The following is a 21,458-nucleotide window of genomic DNA, read 5'->3' as shown; positions in this document are numbered from 1 at the left end:
ACCACAATCTTTCATTAGTGTCACAGGAGCCTCATCACTGCTCTGTGCTGCTGGGGACCCTGCTCCTTTCACTATATAACCCTCAGTCTGTGGCTTCCTGCTGCCTCCATTCCCCTCCTCACATCATGTCACTGCCCCTATCACATGTAGCCCTGTGCTCACCAACACATCACTCATCTCCTAATATACTCTGTGCTGCTGGGGACCCTGCTCCTTCCACTATATAACCCTCAGTCTGTGGCTCCCTTCTGCCTCCATTCCCCTCCTCACATCATGTCACTGCCCCTGTCACATGCAGCCCTGTCCTCACTAACACATCACTCATCTCCTGATATACTCTGTGCTGCTGGGGACCCTGCTCCTCCCACTATATAGCTCTCAGTCTGTGGCTTCCTGCTGCCTCCATTCCCCTCTTCACATCATGTCACTGCCCCTGTCACATGCAGCCCTGTCCTCACTAACATATCACTCATCTCCTGATATACTCTGTGCTGCTGGGGACCCTGCTCCTTCCACTATATAACTCTCAGTCTGTGACTTCCTGCTGCCTCCATTCCCTATTGTTTTGGTGCTATCCCGGCAAATCAGGGTATGAACTTGGCTCAAGTGGCCACACACAAAAGTGCAATATTGAGACAATGAGCCAATGATCAGATAATACATTAGTATAGTTGGACTGATTGGTTACAGGTTATGTTGTATCAGCTCAATTAAAAAATGGGGACATCCAGATAAACCAGAGCTGAAGACTGATAACCAACAGGTTGTCTCTGACCCTCATCAAATAGAATCTAACAAACCCAACACCGCAAATTACTCTTTATTTTCAACAATTCCTCCCCAGGCTCAAGACCAGTGGTGGAATTTACCTAGGGGCAGCATGGCTGCACCCGGTCTCAGTACAATCCGCCACCTCAGTGAGCCGACTGCAGTCCGTGCCTGCACTGGCTACACTGTGACTGGCAATGGCTGACCACTGGAGGCGCTGACAATCACACACAGGACAGACAGTCCCTAGGGAGGTGTTTTCTGCCCCATGGGATTGCCAATCCTGGCTGCGATTAGCAGAGAGCGGCTTCCAGTGGAAGTCTTTGCACTGCCTTTCAGGCAGCCCTGCACAACTTCTAGGGGCTGCAGCCGGTGCAGTCCCTAGAAGCCGGTGTTATGCGCACGCGTGGCGCTAGATCCATTGCACAGACAGGGGACAGGGAACCGGCTGGCCAGACCAGCAGCTGATGATGATCCTATGTCATTGTCACAGTCAAAATGGCTGAATACGGCTCAAGCTCCCAGGGCATGCTGGGACTTAAGGCCTGCTTCAGACCGGTTCGCTATCTGCGTACGCTCGCTGGATGCGTATGCAAATTTGTCAAAGTGACGCCATGGGAAGCGATCGCTCGCCAAGGCATAAGCACTCCCACCATGTCTTAGCGAGCGGCAACTTTGTGTATGTGTACGCCCAATCGCACAGGCAGAGCCACCCACCAGCAACACGTCATCTCCAGGAAGTGTATTAAAACATTGGTACATCGAGCACCATCGGATGTGAATGCAGAGCTTGAGGTAGCTTTACCCTACCGCAAGCATTGCAAGGAAATCAGTGTAAAAAAAAAGGCAAGTGACGTGTACTATGACGCTTTCTATTAATTATGCACGTCTCTAAAACGGCGTTGAAACACTCAAGACACGCCTGCGTTCGCATCTCCAACCCCCCGTTATTAGTGTCCTGCCCGTTACCACCCACCAACGGCCTCTCCTGGGTTGCGATCGCAGTGTGTAGTTCGCACACGGGCCGAACGAAGCATGCACGTACACAGAACATCGTGCCGCTTGCGAACGCACAGCGCGGGCGAGTGGCTCTGAATCAGGCCCTTAGTTTCACAAAAGCTGGACAGCCGCAGTTTCCTTACCTCCGCTATGTGTTTATCCAAATACCGACTGCTCCAAAGCGTCATGAAATAGTATATATTCTCTTTTAGGATTGGTTTTAAATCACACTTTAAGTTCAAGGTAAAATGTTTAATTAATTATAATCTATTTGGAATAAAAAAGAGAAAGTCCATTTTTATGACAAATAGGAAACATTAAGTAATGGGCAGGATATTACTGGGAACATTATACTGTCAAAATGTACACGGTTGTTTTATTAGCAGCAGATACGCTATATGGAGCCCGCGACCTTTCAGCATTACATGTGACCTGCAAGGTCAAGCGTGTAGATTGAGCTAGTGACAACTGACACTGCAGCCAGGCCTTCACTCAGCAAGTAACGTTTCCAGCTACTGTCTACTGTATCTCACAGTCATGTCTGCAAAAACTAATTAATGGAGTATGCAAACATTTGGTCCCTTTTGTAAACTTGTTAAAGTGTACATCATATTGCACGGGGCTTTACCATAAGCCTATCTGACGGAGCGGGCGGATAAAATGTCACCGAGGATACAGGCGCTTACGTCCTTGGCTATTGCATAGATCTGAGGAAACAGATAAACCTGGACCTGCCCAAATGTCCATCGTCACACTGTAATAAGATGCAAAACACAGCGCTCCTAGACCTTTCGCGACAATAATTGCGCAAATTCAACCATTTATTAGCGGCCTCTCAAAGACGCTGCTTTCGGCAGGTTTAGGCGGCAGAATCAAAAGTGGCGATAATATTAAATGCAATTCCTGTTTTTGCGTGTAATATTATTGTCAATTTATTCTTGTGGCTATTTTAAGACGTAGAGGAGACTAAACTGAGCAGTATTTTAGGAGAAACTTTTCAGTCTTTCCATTGCCAGTTGGACCCGTGGTCTGACCATCTGGGGGAAGCTCCTGTGGGCGCACTGAGAGCCTGATTCAGACCCGGTTGAAAGCGCTGAGCGCTTGCAACCGGGTCGATGGTGGCCCACAGCACATGACAGAGCCGGCTCCGTCATGCACATGCGCGAGACCCGGCTAGCGACGGGCAATCCGTCGCTCCGGGTCTCGCAACAAAGGGGGCTAGCTGTCGCTGTTAAGTGACAGTTCGCCCCCTTTGGTGGGCGGGCCGGGGGGGGGGGGTGGCTGCCCAAACGGAGGCCATGAGAACGCCTGCCATTTGGGGGCGGCCCCACTGACATATCACGAGTGATGTCAGTGGAAAGATTCCGGCTCTGTTAGAGCCGAAATCTCTCTGGGGCTTGCGCCACGAGACCCTACCACAAGGGTCTCGTCGCAAGCCCGATGGTCAAGACCATCGCGACCATCATCATGGCCGCTCGCTGTAGCTGTGGGTGGTCACCCACAGCTATCCGAGCGGCCAGGAGGCCGTTCTAAAAAAAAGAAAAACCCGGCCCTGATTCAGAGCGAGCGCTCTGTCAGAGCGACCGGGTCTGAATCAGGCCCAGAATGCACTAGGACGACAAACAGACACTTTTTGTGCAAATAGCAAAGCTCCGAGCGTGTTTCAGATTTGTAAATGACTTTTACTGTGTGAATTATCTCAGATAAGCGAAAAATCCCAACAACTTTCGAGTAGGGATGTGCGCTGACCCCCGTGTTTTGGATATGTATCTCCTTCAAGGTTTGGATCTGGATTTGGTTTTGCAAACCACCCTCAAGTGTTTTGGTTTTCGTTTTGGATCTGGATTTTTTAAATAAAAAATAGATAAAAAGTTTTAAAAACAGCTAAAATCATGTAATTTATGCAATCCAAAACCCAAAATTCGGATTTAAAATCAGAATTCCGAACTGCAAAAAGATCAAAACTGCGACCCGGATTTACCCGGATCTAAAATAGCGCCCATCCCTAACAGTACTGAGACGCTCGTCGAAGCCATTGCAAAGAGGGCGCTGGAACTGCGTACACATTGGCAGCCCATACTGTATGCAGGTTCTCCGATAATCAACCAGGGGCCCGATTCAGCAGTGAACGTAATGACAATTACGGACGCAGATCGCAAAACTGTTTGCTTATGCAGAAGAGCGACATTGGACGGATATGAAAAGGCGGCAGTGGGCGTCTATATGTCGGCTGTGCTTTGGCAATCAGTAGCATATTTAAGCAACTGCGATCCGTAGGCGATCGCATCTGCGTCCGCCGTTGAATGGGGCCCCAAGCGAGTAATCCTATTGTCACGCAGCGCGGCGCCCGGACTGAAATGCTGGAGCCATCTCAAGTATATAGGGGATCACAGAAGCCTGCTGTGACCTGCCCAAAACGACACCGACCCGCCTGCATTATGCCAACCACTCCCCCAAACGGTGCCTTCCTGTTAATCCCACTGCGAGCCTTTAAGGTATGTGCGCGGGATCGCAGAGAGGGCTTGGTGCAGGCGCTGATCACCAATAATCGCTCAACTGTGTAAAAATCAGAACAGCGTACATCTCTATATAACTCGCCTTATGTGCGTTACACCTGCTTCTGAGGCTAGCACTTAAAAAAAAATATATATATATATATATATATATATATATATATAATTAGGAGTACGATTTGTTTTTTTACAGTGAAGTGTAATAGTGGTGTTTATAATATGAAATTCTAAATAAGAAGGTAAATAATGACTACTAACCATGGCCCTCATTCAGACCCACTCGCGAGCGGCTGTCCACTCGCAAGTGGGTCGATGGTCCGCACTGCGCATGCGCACGACGGAGGGAGCTCCGTCGTGCGCATGTGCGAGACGCGACGAGCGAAGGACTTTCCTTCGCTCGTAGTGTCTCATCAAAGGGGGCGTGCTGTCGATGTTAACTGACAGCACGCCCCCTTTGGTAGGCGTGCAGGGGGGCGTGCCTGCCAGACGGAGGCGTTCCCAAGGGAACGCCTACCGTCAGAAGCCGGCCCCACTGACATCACTAGTGATGTCAGTGGGAGTGATTTTGGCTCTGATAGAGCCAAAATCACTCCTGGCCTTGCGGTTGAAAAACTCAACCGCAGGCTTCTGCTCGCAGTTTCGATGGTCACGATGGTCAAGACCATCGCGACCATCATCCTGCACGCTCGTATATGCTGTGGGTGCATATTAATGGAGGTGGGCCCTGATTCAGAGCGAGCGCTCTGGTCAGAGCGTCCGGCTCTGAATCAGGGCCCATGTGCATTATAAAATACTTTTCATATTCTTCAAATAACTTTCTAAGAGACCCTGATTTTCTCAGTATGAAGAGTTTTTCCTGTTTTCTTTAAAAAAAAAAAAAGAACTGTGGGCCGGATTCAGAGAGAGACGCCATGGCAACTTTTTATGGAGATCGAGCGATTGTTTGCTAATGCGCATGCGCGAACGCCGAACTGCGCATGCTCTGCGATCAGGCACGCACAGAGAACCCACTCACAAAGTGAGTGACAGGTAGTCAGCGTTTGGGGATGGTAACGGGGAGAGGGTGGTTAGAAAAACGCAGGCGTGTCTGACCGTTTAAACGCCGTTTTGTGGGCGGGCATAAATTAGTCATTGCGATCTCCTGCGCAGCATGAGGAGCGCTCTGCGTGTCAGGAGAGCTGCAGGGTTTGCGGCTGGTCAGACTTGACTGATGCGCTGCGTGACCACACGATGTGCATCGATGTTCCCGATGTTTATGCTGTTGCACGTCGTCATACAGATATGAGAAGGCGGTAGTGGGCTGTCCCCCTGCTCGGCTGGGCTTTGGAAGGTATTACCATATTTAAGCCACTGCGATCCGTGAGAGTATGCACTTGCGTTTGCATTATCGCCCGTCACTGAATCAGGCCCTTTAAGCTGGGTACACACTAGGACGCCGGATCAGCTGACTGATATGATGATTGGTAAGTGCTTACACACTTACCAATCGTCAGCCCGATGTGTTGTGACTGACGTCACAACTTGGCGGGCATTTAAATGTGGCCGCCCAGTTGAGCTGTCAGTCACCGGTGGCCTCTGCAGCAAGTGTACGGGTGGTCCGCCCGTACACACAGCACATTGCACCCATATATCTGCAGATATATTGGGCATCAGCTGTGCAGCACAGCCAACGCGATATGTCTGTGAACACCAGTCGGGAAGCTGGCAGTCGGCATTTCCACCGTCGGCTTTCGAAATTGCATCCCCTTTAAAATAGTGGAGAAGTGGACCAGGGGAACCAATCAGCGGTTAGATAGCATTTATCAAATACATTCTATAAAATGCTAGCTAGAAGCTGATTGGTTGCTATAGTCAGAAAAACGAAGCCTATGAATTCACTAGAAGACAATGACATTTGTGAGGCACGAGGAAACTCATGCCTTATACCTCAGTGAGGTCGATAGTTCCTATGAACTGAAATGGGTGCCTCCGCTGTGTGGAGGTAATGAGTACACTATTATATCATTTATATATAAAACCCAACATGCTCCCAGAAAGGGATTGGGGATTGCGTTCTATTCAGCCTATACAATATCACCTCCATCCAGATGTTATGTAAAAAGAGGGTATTGGATATGGAGCCTTATCTGTCTGAAATGTGTTATTTACATTGAGATTATCTGCTTGAGTACAGTGTAAAGTTTAAATTAGATGCAAGAAACTGAATCTAGGCCCGCACCTGCCCGATGCTTGCAGCCATCCATAACTGGTATTCGCCGGGCAGATTGATTTACAAGCATTTAAAGTTCTCTTTTAAGATGATCGAGGCAGATGCGGTTTTATGTCCCAGCAATCGCCCTCCCCCTCCCCCCCCTCCTCAGATCTGTTTGATATAAAATATGGTGACTGAAATAATTACAAGCCAGGGGAACATATGCACATTAAAGTGTTGTTAACACAGAAAGTGCTCAATATACAGATAATATTTACACTATGAAGGGATTTTGTTTTTGTAGTAAGGACATTCCAAGAGCTCTCTCCAAAGGACACCCCGCTTGGTTAACTCCTTCACTGCCAGACCATCCCAAAGGAACTAGAACACCTTAAACTTAAGGGCCACTAATCGTGAAATACATACTGCCTTATATACCAGACCTCAAATGTCTATATATACTCAGTTACCAAACTTTTACATACGTTTGGATGTTTGACACAGTATTTAAATTTCTTGTGTAGCTTAGCATGCTCTATTGCCGGGGTTACCAACCACGGTCCTCAAGGCACACTAACAGTCCTGGTTTTAAGGATAGCCATACTTGAGCACAGGTGACTCAATCAGTATCCCAGTTAATTTGATTTAACCATCTGCAGAGTGGCTATCACTAAAACCAGGACTGTTAGTGTGCCTTGAGGACAGAGGTTGGGAATGACTACTCTATTGTTCTCTGTTATCAGCCTTCTCCTGAGGCTACCTAGAGGGTGCAGTGTTCTTCACAGTGGGATTACAGACAGGATGTCTTTATCCGGTTATGCAATCGGACACCCCTGCACCGATTGGGATGAAACCAACATGAGGTGATCGTGGTCCATTTAGATCCTGGCCAGGTCTTAGGGGCGTTATGGTCCCGGTCGGACCTCCTGTTGCTGTAAGTTGGGCAATACTTTGACCTGAGAAGCCTGTTCTGGACCGTCAATGGATGGATTTGGATGAAAACTTCATCAATGGAAAGCCACCGATGACCATCACTACTACAGAAGCAAAAGATACGCCCCTGGGTTGTGGTCACACCCCCATGGTGGCATAACCACACCCCCTTTACACAAGGTGGAGATAATTTACAAAGCAGAAAACGGAGTATACCCTGTCTTTGGTGGAGCTGTGTGCATTAATTGTGCAGGGGCACCTAGTGCTCCCCCAAAATGCATGGGTTTTGGTGGAGTAGAAGTGTGAAATGCCCGGCGGGAGAAGTCCGGGGCAGAAGGGCATTACAGTAATTCTGCATAGCAGAACAGAAATCGGTATTTCAGTTTGCAGCACAAGATTATTAAAATGACAATAAGGGGTATATTTACTATTATTATTAAGTGCAGGTTTTTAGAAGTGGAGATGTTGCCCATAGCAACCAATCAGATTCTACTCAACATTTAACTAGCACCTTCTAGAAGATAATAGCTAGAATCTGATTGGTTGCTATGGGCAACATCTCCAAAACTCTCACTTTAGTAAATACACCCATAAGGGATGGCATGGGCTCGTATATTTAGGGGAGTTCCTTAGTCACCAGCATTTTTTTTTAAAAGTACTTGAATTTTGCATCAGCTCTATCTATACTTTTAATGGGGCTCATTTCTTATCTTCCAAAATGTCATTTTGGCTGAGATGGTAAATTCTAGGTGCACTTTGCTCAATGTTAAATATATAAATGGAACATCATGTACTGCTAAACATTGGTCATTTTCACTATTTGCTCCAAAGCTCATTCCAAATCCTTTTGCCTATGTCAAGCAGGTTCACCGACCAGTAAAATTCTTGATGGGCCCCTGTGCCTCAGGGCCGAGATGGAGAGGGGGGCTCTTGAATGGGGCCTGGGATAACTGCTGCGGAAAACATCTTTTTTTCCTTGGGGGAGGGGGGGAAATGGGGCGTGTGGCAACGCCTTCAGGATTTGGCCACACCCACTTCAGTATCTGGGCCCCGTGGCAGCTGTTTCAATGGCCGTGATCCCTATCCCGTGGCAGCACAGTGGTTAGCATTGCTGCTTCAAAGTGCTGTGGCCATTGGTTCTATTCCAACTGGACCTTGATAGTATATATTGCCAAACATTGGACTATTTTATCAAAAGTCCATAATTTACTTCTCATGAACTGAGAGTATAAAATAGGAGCCGGAACTATTGCTTTCACTATTATCATTGCTATATGCCTGCTCTGTTTTTCAGGATATACACAAGGGCAGGGCTTTGCAGCGGCGTTGGCATATAGTCACGGACGGGCAGCCGCCAATAGACGCTGCTCAGTGCGACTCAGAACCAGGCGATCTGTGTGTGTATGACAGTAAATAAAATCGATGACCGATGGTCTGCGCGTGCGTCTGAGTTGCGCTGCGCAGGCATCAAGTTTCATGACCGATGTTCGCTCGCACTAAGGATTTTATTTGCAAAGTGATTGACAGGCAGGGACCGCTTGTGGGCAGTAACGAGAGGGGTGGGGGATGTAGCGAATCTAACGGAGGAGCAGCGTATTTTTGGGGGCGTGTCAAGCCTGCAACTGCGAACCCGTATGCAGTACAAATGGCTGTCGCCTCTTAGCTCCGGCGGCCAATCTGCGCAGCCATAGGTTTATTCAGAAGTCCGATAATCGTCTGATCTGCAAGCGCTGCTGCGTCGTTGCACTGGGTCGCTTGGATTTGCACAGCCGCCAGTATGCGTCTCATTACAAATCCCGGCCTGCTGCCACATTTGCATATTTTCGCACAGCCGCTGAGTAGGCATTATCGTCCACGCTGGTGGTGATTTTCCTGTGGCGGTTTTGCCTCAGCTTGTTGCTGACATCTCCCTGAACCCTCTGAAGAGGATTCCAAACATTGACAATTATATGCGAGATGTCAAATTCGTCTGCAAAGCTTATGTGACTAAGCCCCAGCCTTAGAGCACATATAACAGCCTCCCTCATTATTACAGAATATTCTTTTCTGCCTGTCCTCGCCAAACGTACGGGGAATGCCGTAATACAGTCTGTGATTAATGTAAACAATGTTCAATGGAGGCATGACTTACAAAGCACTGAAAGACTTTGAGCTGTACTATAAATAGAAATATATATATATACTGTATATATATGTCTATCTATCTATCAGTGATGTGCGGTCAGGGAAGGTAGAGCCGTTTCCTGTCATACTTAGGTATACTCCAGAGTTTTGACTATAAAAATAAGAAAAATTTAAAGAAAATATTATAAATATCTTCTTTGTATTATTCTAATAATGTATAGACAAAACAGCAGCCACAGCAGTCTCCTATGCCTGAGGGGGCGAGCCCCCCAAAAAGGCCCCCCAAGCCCCCCCTTCCCAGCAAAGCTTTTTTTTTTCATGGGAAGGGCGTGTGGCCACGCCTCCCGCGATTAGGCCACGCCCCGTTACCCGGGAACGCCGCGGCTCTTGGCAGGCCTGACGGCGAGTGAGGCACTGCCTCCCCTGTCTAACTTTTCCGCACATCCCTGATCAAAACACACCAAATTTACAGCACTATATACTGCTGCACCTTTATATAATGCCCACATGAACCCTCGGTTTCATATAAATCAGCCATTTACCTCACCACACATCACTGACATATATCTATGTATATACACTATATGTACTGTATATATAGGCTATGGGGTAAAACAATACCGGAGACAGCAGAGAAATTCCCATCTGTAAAGTTTTTTTTATCTGTAGTTTTTTGTTGTTAGGAAAACAATTACTTTACCAGGGGGGAGGGGACATTTCTCTGGGATATATGTTTTTTGAACCTGCTCGGTGACAGCTGAAAGTGACCGGTGCAGGACGGGAGGCCACACATACTGTACGAGGAAAGTGGGTAATATTAACAGACCAGGCCCTGTGAAATATGCCAAGAACGAAGAAGCCTGGAGCTCGGGAAGCACAATGCAGAACTCTGTGACCAGAAGACTCTTCTTCCTGTAACATGTTCCTGCATTTGTCAGTATAGGGGCTTCTGCCGAGTGCTAGATCATGAGACCGTTCTATAAAAGGGTTAACAATTAGGCAACAACACAGCTTCCATTCAAACGACTTGGAATTACTCCGTTTACTCACAGAATCCGATACAGCAACTAACCATACTACATACCTTCCTGTTAAAGGGGCAATCAAGCGGTTTGTAACATCCTAAAAAAAACAAAAAACATACGGGGGCAAGCATTACAAGCGAAGCAAACAGCGCCCGACTTTGGGAAATGAGAGCAACTGTCTGATTGGCTGCTGCGTGTAACTGTGCATCACACAATCTCATGCAATCCCTGCACACATTGGGTCCGACACTGCGTGCTCATATCTAAATGCGTATGGTTTGCCAGCATGCAGTACGTTAGGTTTTATAGCCGCCATCATGATCTGCGAGCACATGCGGAGCCCTATCCTTGATGCAAAAGATCGGCGTATGTACACTAAGGCACAACTCTGCATAGGCTCCAATTCTATTGAAACACCCTCATTGAACAATGGCTACGTGAGAGCGCCCCCATTCTATTGCAAGTGGAATTGCGACTGAAGTGATGAACTGGGCCTACACACATTCTCTTGACGAGTTACTCTGATATCCAACTTTCATTAAAACTAATTGTTTCTGGCCACATCAGATCTATTGGACTATTCAACAAGTCTAATAGTGCGTACATACGTAGCGATCTGCCAGCGATACGATATCGCTGGCAGATCGCTATGCGCCCTCCCTGGTGTGCTGGATGACCAATATCGATCATCCAGCACATCACCAACTTACTGCCAACTATAGCGATCTGCGACAGTCGATCGCGGGTCCCTATAGTAACTTGCTCAAAATGGAGCAAGTTGACCGGCATGCACGGCCTATGGACATATCGCTATCGTCCATACGTGGCCGGGCATCGCTGGTCGAAGGTAAGTTGGTAGGGCCTATTTAAAAGAACGATTTGAAAGATAACGGTAATGATATAGATCAAATCGTCCTTTTAAATAGCTATGTGTGTACACACCGGAATCGGTTGGAATCCCGACAGCGGCTGCCCGACATGGATGAAAATCCCGATCGTCCCTAAGGTAAGTATTCACTAACCTAATTCCCTCCCCTAACCCTCCTTATGGGTGCCTAACCCTAACCCCCCCTTTCCCGCCGCTTAACCCTAAGTCCCCCCGGGGGTGCTTAACCCTAAGTCCACCCCGGGGGAGCCTAACCCTAACCCCCCCCTTCCCCTAGCCTAACCCTAACCTCAGGGGGGGGGGTGCCTAACCCTAACCCCCCCGCGCTCGGCATCACTTCGATCGGGATGCCAGGCGCCGGTCTCCCGGCGTCGTTAAAATGACAGGCATCTAGATTTAGACGCCTGTCATTTAACCCTCGCCGGCATAAAGCAGTCGGGAAGCCGGCTGTCGGGATTAGGTCCGCCTGGTTCCCCACTGCATACCATACACACCATAAGATAAATACTCTCAGTACAGAAAGAGCATTGGTTTGATCGCTAAGGCCTAAAAGAATTTAAGTCGGCGAGGCTAAAGGCGTCTGGGTCTCCAGCGACCCTCACAATTCCACCATCCCTAGTAACACCCATCTACGAAGGCTGCACGCCCACCGCCTGCCGCTCTTGGCCTTCCGGCGTGGAAATGCCGGCAATGGCTCCTAATCTCGCAACATTTTTGTATACAGTCCTATGCAGTGGCATATGTCCGCATTTCATCGAAAGGACTGGCAAGATGATTCTAATTGAATCAACCTCATTAGCTAAAACTAAGGGCCTGATTCATAGACGGACGCTAACCTGATGGTTAGCAATGCATACATCTCGATGGTTCATGTTTTGAACGAGTCCTGCGAACTTGCTCGCAGAATCTCCCAAGCTGCAAAATGATTAACATGTTGCTGTGTTTGGGAGGGGGAGGGCATAGCGGGGCATAGCTGGCCCCTATTTCCAGAAACAGGGACGCATCCCCCCCATTTTTGCGCGAGGGACGAGGCCAGGGTCTGCGACTTCCTGGCCTCGCAGCTACAATGACCCAACTAGGCTGCAGTAAGCTTCAGCTACTGCAGTCTTGCCAAAGGTCGCGATAATGATCCCAGACTGAGACCTCAGTCGCAGCGCTGGGATCGCAGATGCAGTAAGTAGCCTCTTGCTGTATTTGTGATGGATGAAATTCAACTTGTGTACCGTTCTGCAACTCCATCCATCTTGGAATCAGACCATTAGGGGTAAATTTACTAAAGCGAGCTTTTTAAATGATGAGATGTTGCTCGTAGCAACCAGTCAGATTCTAGCTATTATCTTCTAGGTGCTCGTTAAATGTTAAGTAGAATCTGATTGGTTGCTATGGGCAACATCTCCACTTCTAAAAACTCTCACTTTAGTAAATTCAACCCGTGTTCAAAGCATGAAAACGACTATATGCAAATTTATATGTATTAGCGATATTAAACAGGCAACAGCTAATCAGCCAATATTTGCATGCTTGGTGCGGCTGTACTGTATTGGCGCATTACCTCCGGTAAACACTCAAACCCAGTACTTTTCACATCCTCTTTTGTGTTACATTTGCAGATCTTAAAATAAATAAATAAAGAGGGTACATAAAAAAATCCCGGGTAATATAAATCCAATCTCCGTCTTACTGAGCCAGAATTATTTTTTTTTTTTCCGCTTCAGCCTCAGTTAAAATCCTCCAGTCTATTCATTACTGACTGTTACAGTATTTTTATTTAATAAAACCTATTAGGGCTTCCATACAAATCTCTTTACTTATGCCTTTATCTTTTAACTGATCAATTTTTATACTGCTGACATCCCATCTTTAACATTTGCTCATTTAAAAATTCATAGTACACAAGATGTGTCTCTGAGGGGAACGTCTATAAAATTTGTTGCAGCTGCCGAACGCGGACGACTCGGCGATCGCGTATGACTAAATGCTTCATAGAAAATAAAATTTGTTTCTGTAGTAAGCAGAACTGTTTAAATGTTATTTATTTTTATGCTTCAAAGGAAATATATTGTGAAGTGCCGCATTGATTTAATACGCATCAATGTCTGTGTACACGCTGCAGAGGGAAAATTTATGAAACCTTTGCACAAGTTCTTTAATTGAATTTTCCAAATCTCTCACCACACACAAATAATCAATATCTCCAGCAGTGAAAACCAGTCAGAATTATTACTGTCTTTCTTTTCAATTCTGTTGTCATCAGCACATACCTAGCACCAGGATATTTGTAATAACTGGGCAGGCAGAAATGGGGGCTGTCTCTTCAACGTTGGCGAGCTTCTCGTCAGTGCGATCTTACGACGGCTCGTTCGCGATCATTCCCCGCCGACCTCGAGTTGGTGCGTCATTAAAAAGGTCGTTACAAACATGTCTAATTATTCGTGGCAAATTAAAAGAGAACTTATTATCTTTGCAATTCGATCCATTCATTTTTTTATTGATGTAGTCCGAAAGTATTGATTGTAAGCTCTTTGGGACAGTGCCAGGCTTAGTCTTGCTTTGGAGCGAAGTAGCATCTATTCCTTGTACAGTAAAACGCTCTCTGTAATATATACTTATATACGGCGTCACACTGAATGATATTATAGCAGGGGGTGGTTTTCAATTCCATTTGTTTTGTAATACAACAGTTTCATCGGGAATAACGTTTTCTTGTCTTGCCCAAGCCTAGGGAATTTACTTTACAGGGCAAATGGGGTTTTCTTTGGTAATATGCTGAAACGCAGATAGGGGGAAGTTAAGTTCTCTGTGATTTGCCTCCGGAATGGTCGCCGGGGCATCTTGGCCTATTTTTCCTTATTAACCCATAAAGTTGTACAGGATTATGACCCAAGATTGTTCGCTGTAATAAGTGGTAATGTGTGCACCAGGGGCTGGCTGGCAACTTTTAGCCTGGGGGGCAAATGCATGCAGGCGGCGGTCAGCGCTACACAAGTGACAAACAGACAGCCGTCGGCTCCGGCAGCTGTGCGTTTGTTTTGATCAGCAGCCAATGAGCTGATCAGGCCCATATTCCGCAGCGCTTTACAGAGAATATTTTAGCCGTTCATATCAGGCCCTGCCCCAGAGGAGCTTACACTCTATAGTCCGTGACCACCCACAGCTATAGTGAGCGGCCAGGAAGATGGTCAAGACCATCGCGACCATCGGGCTTGCACGAGACCCTTGTGGTAGGGTCTCGTTGCCGCAAGCCCTGGAGTGCTTTCGGCTCAAACAGAGCCGAAAGCACTCCCACTGACATCACTTGTGATGTCAGTGGGGCCGGCCCCAGACGGTAGGCATTCCCATGGGAACGCCTCCGTCTGGGCAGCCACGCCCCCGGCACGCCCACCAATGGGGGAGTGCTGTCACTCATCATCGACAGCACGCCCCCTTTGGTACGAGACCCGGAGCGACGTCTTGCCCGTCGCTATCCGGGTCTCGCGCATGCGCACGATAGAGCCGGCTCCGTCGTGCGCATGCGCACTGGGCCACCATCGACCCGCTCGCGAGCGGGTCTGAATCAGGCCCATATTCTGCAGCGCTTTACAGAGAATATTTTAGCCGTTCATATCAGGCCCTGCCCCAGAGGAACTTACACTCTATATTCCATACCACATATACACACACACATATATTGACAGAGGCCAATTAACCTACCAGTATGTTTATGGAGAGTGGGAGGAAACCGGAGCGCACGAATGGGACCCGTGCAGATTTGGGGAGAACGTACAAACTCCACCCAGGTGGGCCATGAATGGGAATTAAACTCATGACCTCCGTGCTGTGAGGCAGTAATGCTAACCACTACGCCATGCGTGCTTCAAATTAAATGTCCCGCTCGCTGTGGCACACTGGTTGGCTTGTTACATTGATATCACCTTTCTCCCTTGGTTCTCATCTGCTCCATCTGTTTATCTCTACTCAGTAACCACCTGCTTGTAAGATAAATATACACTTTCCATACACTTTAATGGAAGAGTGAACCCGGACAAGCAAACACCGAATCTGTGCAGGAAAAACTCGCCTAGATACGAGGGTCACCTCATATGGGCGGCTTGTAATATCAGTTTCAGGCTGTTCAGTGTAACTGCTGCTGACCGCTTAGGGCACTGAAAGTCACTGGTACTGTATACACTATGGGGTCAATTCTATTACCTGTGAGGGGGGAGGGCGAATTGCCGCTACCACGGCAAGAAAATGCCAGCAACGGCACCTCCTCTCGTCCCCCTCGCCGCCTGGACTACCTGATTTTTCTACGCAGTCCTATGGGGCTGTGAGCAAATATCAGCGAGTCCGGGGCTACTGTAAGTGCTGCCTATGGCCACACTTACATGAATCGTCCCCTATGTATAATTACAATAAAAAAGGGCATACAAATTATATGTATATACACGACAACCAGGCCGCCACCTAAATCACAAACTTATACACTTGAAAGTCAGCATGTATAGAATAATGGTCTTCAAAATCCGGGAGTGTTTATTTCAAAGTCCAAGGATGACGTTTCTGGCTAGTTGTGCCCATAAATCTACCTAATAAGTGTAAGTACCACCCATAACTCTTAAGCTATACATATAAAGTTATGTGATGAAAAAAAACAGAATTAAATTAATTTCTATACTGTACATCACATTTAAACCATATGTACTGAAACTTTGTATTATCTATCTTTAGATCTATTTAGTTTTGTACTGCAATTCCTATATGTAGCTTTTATTAAAAAAAAATTTGTGGCCCATGAAGTTATCATATTATTTTATAGATATTTATACTTTAAATAAATCTGTATGCACTTGTTTATGAAAACATTTCATGTAATTATTAACTGATCCGGAATGTAGTTGACATCCCGGCGCTCAGAATACTAGCGCCAGAATTCTGACGCCAGGATCCCGACCCCCAGCATTAGGGTTAGGGGGAGGGTTAGGTTTAGGCACTAGGGGGATAGTTAGGCTGTGGGGGAGGGGAGGCAACTTACCTTTGGGCGTCGGTATTCTGACGGCCGGCATCCCGTACCCAGCCCACATGCGCACTACCGCACGTACACATGGCGCACCAATGAATAAATAAAAATATTTTTTGTGTCCACACAACACTCTATGATCTGCTTCACCATAATGGTAATCTATGATATTCCGTACACACAGATCATTGTATACCCGGTGCCTACATGAACTGGCAGCTGCTGTACACTAGGGAACTGGGCACCGTGCAATTCATTTCTAGTAAAACAACATGCCACAGAATGGCTGGCATCAAATGTGACGCAGGTCATTATGTAGCCACTGTTTAACAGAAACAAAGAGGGACTGATTTAGAAGTGGACGCAGTGGCGAGGTTTGCACAGTGGAGCGATTCTTTGCTGCTACTGCGCACGAGCAAAAAATCCTGTAAACCCCTATGGTGCATGCGTTACCCTGAGTGGGCGCGGATTCCGCTGTTGCCACGGAGGCGCTGGCACTAGAACCAACGAGTTAAAACCATGGGCGTTCCTGGGCGGTGCCCTGAAGTGCGCGCAAAAAAAAAGTTGGTCTCGGGGGCGGGTCAGTGAATGGGGCTGCGTTCCCAAATGCAGAGCCGCAGCGGCCATGCTTAGCTGGAGTTTAGAAGGAGACGATGCACCAACATTGATGGTGAACGCAATGGAGCGTTTGGAACCAATGGCAGAGTTCTACCATCCACGGACAGTGAAAGTGGGCGTCTCAGGGCTGCCGCTGCGACGGAACCATAGCTGCAACTGCGTCCACCTCTGAATAACCAGGGTATTGGATCCACATACTGTAGAACAAGTGCTGAGAAGCTCTTACAAAGAATTGGGTAGTAGCGGCAGATGCTTCTTCTGTATCTTATTTTAGAATGGACATGGAAGTTACCCAGAGCGGCAAACCTAATATCGCCGACACATTAGGAAGCAGTGCCCCATATTTCTCTATTTGTTAGGGCTTGGGAAGAATAGCTGGGTTGTGCATGAGGAACGTCACAGGTTCCTAGTAAGATAATGGGCTGCATCCCTCAGAACGGACGTCCCACTGTGTGTGGATGACAAGTCCACATGGACAGAACTCACTTAGGTAGCTTCCACTTTCTCCCCTGCCACGTCAGCCTCTTACAGCGCTCACTGTACTTGTGCCCAGCAGGGAAGACCAATAACGTGTGCGAGCGGAGCTTATGTAAAGGTGATCAGTGGCGGAGAGAGCGCAGATTATAGTCCCGCTGAGTTCAAAACAGCAGCGCCGAGTGGTTTACATACCGGGGTTGCCATGGCGAGTAGTGAATCCCGGAAAATACAAAAGCTCATTACTCTTAGGCGTTTACTACAATTTACATGACAAGTATCCTTCTTTCCTGTATGAAAGTCCATTTTAACTGAAAGTGAGACTCTCGCCAGGTAACAATATAAAGACAAAAGACCACCCGAGCTAAAAACAAAACAGTAAAACAAATGATGCCGAATTAAAAACATCCCCTACCACCAAAAATACTGATAAGAAGGAATTAGTACAGGGTCACCTCCTCCTAATGTCCTAACGGGTTCGGTACGGGATGCCAGCGGTGAGCATCCCAACTGGGTTGGAATACCGACACAGGTCGGTAAGTACCCTAACCCTCCCTCCCTGCAGCCTAACACTAAACTCCGAGGTCTGGGCTAGTCCAGGACAATGATTATTTTCTTGGGAACATGTGTGACCATGGCACCTAGCAATGATGCTGGTGCAGCGTTGAGCGTGCGTTGGAAGTAATTGCAACCGGACTAAGGGAGCCGTTTACGAAGGAGTTTTATCATTCACAACAAGTGATAAATCTTGTTGCGTATGATAATGGTGCCTCCAGCCAATCAGCTCCCAACTGTCATCGGTTTGAAAAATGACAGTTGTGAGCCGATTGGCTGGAGCACAATTTATCATGAGTTTTATCACTCGTTGTGAATGATATAACTCCTTGATAAATGAGGCCCTAGATGTGTACATTGGTCCCTATATAGCGATGTACTGCACTGCCGTGCTGTTACGGGGCTGCAAGTGAGGGCGCGACTGTGAAGTATATGACTCTGCATCGCCCGTACTTGCGTACACTTAGATTTAGGGGACGTGCGGTGCAAAAAATCGTTATAAGTCTCAACCTGCTCCTGATGAAGGAGTGGGCTCATACGCGTTGAGCTAAGAGGGGCTATACAGGGTATCCCTACCTGCGTATTCTAGTTATCATTTCCAGACCAGTTTCCTTTGGTGATGGTTACCTGGATCATCAACTACCTCTAAATGGGACTTTCTGTGAAGACCCCTTGCTAATTAAGGATCCACAAGGGGTTCTGCACACACCAGTGTACCTGACTATGGGCTGAGTGCTTTAAAGCGGAATTTTGGGATTTCCTTTTACATATCAATTCAGTGTGCACACTTCAACTGTTCAAATAGGTACTCCTTTACATGGCCAAATATATGTACTGTTTTAGTAACTGTATATTTGATATTATGTATTTATTAAATGATTTATTAAATGTCATTTTTCATTGACCAAGCCGCATATGGAGAATGGAGGGTATATACACATTATATTTACACCTATCCAGGGCTGTTTTCTTTATTTTATGAGCCTCAACTCTGCATCATGAGTCTCCTCAGACGACACAATGGTCCCTCGCATGATCGCTATTATTTTTATTCTATGTAAGGCGCCACAAGAGTTACGTAACATCATACAAGGGGACAAAACTGACAAGGTACACCAGTACAGGCTAGTACATTAGAGGAGAAAGCAGAGGGCATATCTCCTGATATACTCTGTGCTGCTGGGGGACCCTGCTCCTTCCACTCTAACTCTCAGCCTGTGACTTCCTGCTGCCTCCATTCCCCTCCTCACATCATGTCACTGTCACATGCAGCCCTGTCCTCACTAACATTGCACTCATCTCCTGATATACTCTGTGCTGCTGGGGGACTCTACTCCTTCCACTTTATAACTCTCAGTATGTGGCTTCCTGCTGCCTCAATTCCCCTCCACACATCATGTCACATGCAGCCCTGTCCTCACTGACACATCACTCATCTCCTGATATACTCTGTGCTACTGGGGACCCTGCTCCTTCCACTATATAACTCTCAGCCTGTGACTTCCTGCTGCCTCCATTCCCCTCCTCACATCATGTCACTGCCCCTGTCACATGCAGCCCTGTCCTCACTAACACATCACTCACCTCCTGATATACTCTGTGCTGCTGGGGGACACTGCTCCTTCCACTATATAACTCTCAGTATGTGGCCTCTTGCTGCCTCAATTCCCCTCCACACATCATGTCACTGCCCCTGTCACATGCAGCCCTGTCCTCATTGACACATCACTCATCTCCTGATATACTCTGTGCTGCAGGGGGTCTCTACTCCTTCCACTATATAACTCTCAGTATGTGGCTTCCTGCTGCCTCAATTCCCCTCCACACATCATGTCACTGCCCCTGTCACATGCAGCCCTGTCCTCACTGACACATCACTCATCTCCTAATATACTCTGTGCTACTGGGGACCCTGCTCCTTCCAGTATAAATGCCTCCATTCCCCATCAGGTCACATGGAGCCCTGCCCTCACCGACATAATCACTCAAGTGGAGAAGTCACTCCCGCCCATAAGAAATATTGTGCGTTTCAGGGAGTGTCTTGATGATGATTGGCTACAGCATGTTGTAGCGCTGAACACTTCTAATGAAATATTTCACCTTATAACAGGATCAGGCTAATACTGAACAGTGTCCATATTGAAACATTTTAATTTTGCAGTTGCATGGTCCTTTGCAATTAAAGACCATTTATGTCCCAGGAAGTATTTACAGATAGAAAACATTACTGGCTTTCAGACAGGCTGCACTTTCCTAAACCAAACCTTGGGGCGAGGAAAGGTAACTTGTGTCCAGACTGGAGATCAGCACTCCACAATGTACCGAATGTACCGTTCTCCACACTGTAACCTTCCACTTTGGAACTGAAATGTTGCAATTTTTTAAATTTTCCCTATATAATAAAGAACAAAAAAAAACAAAGCAAGCGCACACGCCCCTACTTTGGGGCAAATTGGAACACCTATACCCCCCCACGTGCTGCTCCTGTCTTGATCATCGGTCCATAAGGCAGCAATCATTGAGATCGGGGCTTTTTTCAACCACCTCCATTCCCATTGCACTGTGTGTGCATATAATCCCCATACAAACACCCTGTGTACCCTTATATTTGGGACAGTGCAATTCAAGCAGCGTAGACAAGTGAAGCGGTCCTGTAAAAGAAACATGTGGGTCGACTGTAGGTGCTATAAAACAGAGACCGCAGGTGGAGAATTAGTACACCCTCTCCCTCCATTACACGGCCGCGCAGAACACCAGAAAACCAGCGGCATAGTCTATCCGGCAGCTGCTTACTTTATGTTAGAAAATATTTTGTTTACAGTAAATGCTGGTCATGGGCAAACAATGCTCCCATTTCTGCTGCTAGTACAAGATAAATGATATAGTGGACCCAACATAATGGCCGCCATTCATGCAGTGATGTTCTCTATTAAGTTGTTTTAAGGAAAGCTTGTTCAAAGTTAAGTAAATAAATTTCATGCCTTGCCATGTGACGATAATGTGACATTCTGACTCGAGCGAGCCACAGAACGGTCACGGGTTTAAAACATTTTTTTTAGCAGAACTAATCCAAAGTAATCACGAAAAAACCACATCCAAAAGTGCCTGTGAGCAGGCAGAACGCCAGCGTGGCTCGCTGGGATTTTCCCATCACCTTACGCATCCCCAGACACTTTTCTCATCAGAAAAAAAAAAAAAAAAAATCACAGAAAGTCCCATTTGTTCTTCCTTTAGAATGGACTTGTCACGCACATTGGCGATTTTAAAGTATATGCACCCTCTTTAAATGGCTTGTTTATTGGGAGTCATGCAGGGGGCCCATTTCTGCAATGGAGGAGTGGGTTACCAGTGAACCGATACAAATTGGCCTTCCAAC

This window comes from Taudactylus pleione, unplaced genomic scaffold (genome assembly GCF_031769625.1).
Source record: "Taudactylus pleione unplaced genomic scaffold, aTauple2 ptg000442l, whole genome shotgun sequence".
Lineage (NCBI taxonomy): Eukaryota > Metazoa > Chordata > Amphibia > Anura > Myobatrachidae > Taudactylus > Taudactylus pleione.
Note: the sequence above shows the minus strand (reverse complement) of the source record.